Source organism: Haematobia irritans, chromosome 5 (genome assembly GCF_050003625.1).
Source record: "Haematobia irritans isolate KBUSLIRL chromosome 5, ASM5000362v1, whole genome shotgun sequence".
NCBI lineage: Eukaryota > Metazoa > Arthropoda > Insecta > Diptera > Muscidae > Haematobia > Haematobia irritans.
In genome coordinates this window covers 59,932,579-59,937,710 of record NC_134401.1, presented here as the reverse complement: position 1 = coordinate 59,937,710, position 5,132 = coordinate 59,932,579, and positions in this window count along the sequence as shown.

Below are 5,132 nucleotides of genomic sequence, written 5' to 3'. Positions count from 1 at the left end.
TTCATATCGGAACATATGAAAAACATATTTTTCTAACAGTTTGGGTGGTTTTGGCAAAGTATAAAAATTATGAACCTATATGGTCCAATTTTTGTGTAATTAGTACCAAAATTTTTTTATACTGGAAGAAGTAAAATCTGGGGATCGGTTTACATGGGGGCTAGATATAATTATGATTCGATATGGATAAATGTTTGCATGGTTGTTAGTAGCCTTATTCTTACACAACATAGAACACTTCAACCGAATCGGATGAAATTTGTTCCTCCAAGAGGCTTCGAAAGCCAAATCAGGGGATCGATTTATATGGGGCCTATATATAATTATGGGCCGATATGACCAATTTTTGCATGGTTGTTAGAGATTATATACTAATATAACGTACCAAATTTTAACCGAATCGGACGAAATTTGCTCCTCCAAAAGGCTCCGGAAGTCAAATCAGAGGATCGGTTTATATCAATAACAACTACTTGTGGCAAGTTTCAAGTCGATAGCTTGTTTCGTTCAGAAGTTAGCGTGATTTCCACAGACGGACGGATGGACATAGCTAGATTGACTCAGAATTTCACCACGACCCAGACCCATATATCCTATGGTGGAGAGTATAAAAACAATCAATTTAGCCACATATGTTCCACTGGTTTTACTTTATGCTTTTGCTTTGATCGTGGTATTTCTATTTGTCGTCTATATTAGTTGTTATAATACAGTTTTATGATGTTGTTGTGAGAGCATACACTCGGAAAAATTTATTTGAATTTTTTGACCTTCCCTTAAGGACTTTTTTATTGAATCCATGATACTGATTTTTTTATATAAAGTCATTTTTTTAATCTAGGCTTTGTGAATTTAAAACTAAGATACAGATCTCATTTATCGAATTTTCGTTAATCTTTGCAATATATTAACACGGGTATTCAGTATAAATAAATTTCGAATAAAAATCCAAATTATAAAAAAATATTTCAAGCAAAAAATGTTTTCTTAATTTCAAACAAACTTTAAATCAAAGATGCAAAATCCTCCAAATAAGCATTAGCATTTAATTAATATCACATTTAATTAAAATAGTAGTCCCTTAAATCATTTCTTTCTTTATATTAAAGGAAATTGACCCTTACATTGAATATAGCGCTTTACTGTGTTGTATTACGTATCAGCCATCCTGTACATATAGGGGAGGTATATATAACTCTGATCAGGTTTGAACCAAACATAGTAAAAGTGCTTGCCACTCCAATAAAACTGTTTGTTCAAAATTTCAGAAAAAATTGTTGCCATATAAACTCAAATCGGGCGATTATATACGGATAAGTATATACTTTTCTTCCAAATAAGTTTCCTTACAGCGAAAAGCAAATGAGAAACGATCTTTGTTTGTTTTAAATTTCGTTTGGGAGGAAAGAATTTTTTTTTGCGAGTACATCAAAACATTGACAGTCGCAATAGGGACTTGATTAGAATGTACCTTATTTAAATTGTGCATAGTGTACAATGATATCCGTACAGTTGGATATCGTTAGGTGTTAGCACACATCTTCGTATCTGTAAAGCACAGTAATGTGTGCAAAGTGAATGGATCTACCGCGGCTAGCTCAGGCTTGCTCAAGTGACTGCAACTGGGTGATGATGAGGCCTTGAAGATGATTAACACGTTTTGCGGATTGTACGACATCAGTCTCTCTCACTCAATTCAAGTGCTCCTTAGGTCTTCCATATGCTGAACAGCAAGCAACTGAAACAGTAGGTTGCAGCTTTGGACGCTCAGTAAAAATAAATCAGAGTTATGAGCAATGGCTTAAGTTGCAGCAGCTACTTCCAACAATGACATACGGCGGTGGCTGTATGGAAAAAACAGGGCAATTAATTCAATTAAAATCTTCATATTTTTTCTCCATTTGACAATTCTTCACAAGAAATGCCCAAATAAAGATAAAACTGCTAAACAAGCACCCCGTGTGATCTGAGTAGTAATTGTGTGCAACTCTGTAGAATCATTTCAGGCAATGTGTCCACCCGTTTGTCCGTCCATCCTCCTAGCAGACGACATGCATCCATCACTCACTCACCGTGCTCTTGCAAAACCATCGAAGATAAATCCCAGTGAGCGACTGACTATCCATTGTAGCTACTTAATGCACGGCTAGGTCTGTCCGCATGCGCGTAGAGTGAATATTCTATCGCCTCATAGAGAGTTTAGTGCGAGCTGAAATTGAAATCGCTGAAAATTAAAATTCCAAACACACCAAGCGACCATAAATCATCTTTTATCAGCGATGTGAAACAAGCTACGCAAGAAGGCACCACACTTGGCGTGAGCGAGAGCAGTCAGGGAACACGCCTTGTTCTGCAAAAATAAATTCATAAAAATTCGCTGGACATCATGTGGCCACTTGTCAGCGTTGAGAATTCTTGTAGACATTTAATTGTCATTAGGTCATTTAAGGAATGGAAGAACAAAAACGAAATCTGCTAAAACACCTTTCGAATATCACTCTAGCGAGGTTGGATCATCACGGTCCATGTACAATGTAACACTTCTTTGTAGTTTTGTGGACCATACATCTCTTTGGCTGTAACAACTCAATGTGTGGAGAACATTTTTAGGTCACTTTGACCGTATTCAAAGTTAGAACTGACGATTGATTGATTTGTATGTCTCACTGACATTATATGTTAATACACACTTATTTGAAAGTATTATGTAATCAAATACATCAAGACTTTTGCGAGGAAATTTTCAATTTATCTAGAGTTCCTTCAGAAGATTTTTGTTCCATTTTTGAGTGCATAGCATATACGAGTATACTGCTTAATTGAAGTTGTTCCCAATTCATTATTAATGGACATACCCTTCCACACTTGAAAAAAAAGCCCATCATTAAACTGATACTAAATTTAACTTTTTTGCAAAAATATTTTCTTAATTAAAAATGTTCCTTTCAAAAATTGGGCTGTGGACCAATAACATAGATATTTAAAATTTTTCTAGGTTCTAGCAACTATTGAAACCAAATTTTTGAAAATAACATTTCTAAACTATTTATATTTTTTCTCGTTTTTTGCGTTCGTTTTTCGCAGATGAAATTAGATCGTGTTCTACTAATTGGGAAAAGTTATTTTCATAAAGATCATAGCATTTTGGATCGTGTTCTTTCGCTCTGTTCTTTTCGAATAAATTTTTTTCACCAGATATTTTTATTAGCACCATGTTCACTGGACGACCATGTATGTTACACCTCAAACATGTCCCAATCATAATTGGATTGTGGCAAGCATCGCAGCAAAACATATTTCAGCAGTAAGAGCTTAAATGCGCTTTTTGGGAATATAGTAAACGGGTAATTAAACTAGATTATGATCATTCGTTTACGTTATTCCAATCAATGCATACAGTATAGATCAAGTACCGTTTTATTTTTATGTCTTTGATGTTTTTTCGACCTTTCTTTTCAAATAAAAGGTTTTCTGTGTTTTCGAGCTTAGATATCAAGCTCGAAAAACTTTTCCATCTATTGAAATCACGGTAACTGTCGAACGAAACATACTATCGACTTGAAGCTTAGTACAAGTAGTTGATGTTAATATATGTCGGATGGTATTGCAAATGGGTCATGTCGGACCACTCAACCCTTCGTTGTATGCACTGAAAAAAAAAGCATGCCCGGTTCCAAAGATTTTGTCTTTACTTTAAAAATTTTGGTATTGATTCGGAGCCAAAGAAGCGGAGAATACAAGTAACGATACTTTTAAGACACAATTCTCTTTTAAATTTGGGTTTTGTGTATTTGCTTTTAGGAAGCAAATTTTAATTTTTCGCTTTTTCAGCTTTTTTTCTTCATATGCTATCAAAGTCCTTTAAAAACTAGTTAACGGCAACTTTAGTTCCAAAATTAAGACTCGACTTCCAGTAGTAATTATGCTATGTTTCAAGTAAAAAGCGTCTTTAAAATGAAGTGTTGAAAACCGTGTCCTATATTTGAACGATTTTTTGCTTTGTAGTCAAGATGCAAAAAGACAACAAATTTAAAGACAATTTCATTAAATTTAAAGAATTTTTCTGAATTATTAAAGTCAAGTTGACCTTAGCCCTAACGTTTTTTCTTTCATGTTATGAATTTTTAAATCAAATCACTTAATTATAAGGATAATACGACTTCATTGACTTTTGGACAAGGAAAATAACTTTATATTAGAGAAATGCGTCTTCTATGCTAAGCAAAATTTGCATTCGTATTTTAAAGACATGAAATCTTTGACCCCACGACAATATTTTTTTCAGTGTATGTAACGCCAAGAAATAGTGGTCATAGACCCATCTTTTAGTATACCGATCGGCTTGGAATTAAATTCTGAGTCGATTTAGCGATGTCCGTCTGTCTGTCTGTCCGTCCGTCTGTCTGTATATGTAATTTTGTGCACAAAGTACAGCTCGCAATTTAAGTCCGATCGTCCTCACATTTGGCATAGGGCCGTTTCTTGGGACAGAGATAATCGCTATTGGAAAATCGGTCCAGATTTAGATATAGCTGCCATATATATTTATCCCCGATTTGGTCATAGTTAGCGTGTTTATCAACCGATTTTCTTGAAATACTGTACATCCAAATATTTTATGAATCTCGAAAATCTTGCAAAATATCAGCCAAATCGGTTCAGATTTAGATATAGCATATATCTTTCGTCCGATTTAGACTCATATGACCACAGAGGGTAGAATTGACATTCTACCAATGCTTGGTAAATTTGATTGAAATCGGTTCAAATTTAGATATAGCTCCCATATATATCTTTCGTCCGATTTGAATTTATATGGCCTCAAAAGCCAGAGTTTTGGCGTGATTTGCTTCAAATTTCGCACAAGGAGTACGTTTAGTAGTATCGGTAATTGTGCCAAATTTGGTTGAAATCGGTTCAGATTTAGATATGGCTCCCATATATATCTTCCGTCCGATTTGCACTCATATGACCAGGGGGCCAAAGTTATACTCCCATTTACGTGAAATTTCTCATAGATAGCAGAATTATTATTCTAACTATACATACCAATTTTAGTCAAAATCGGTTCAGATTATATATAGCTCCCATATATACGTATACCAGAGTTGGGGAAATATGGTAGACTGTTA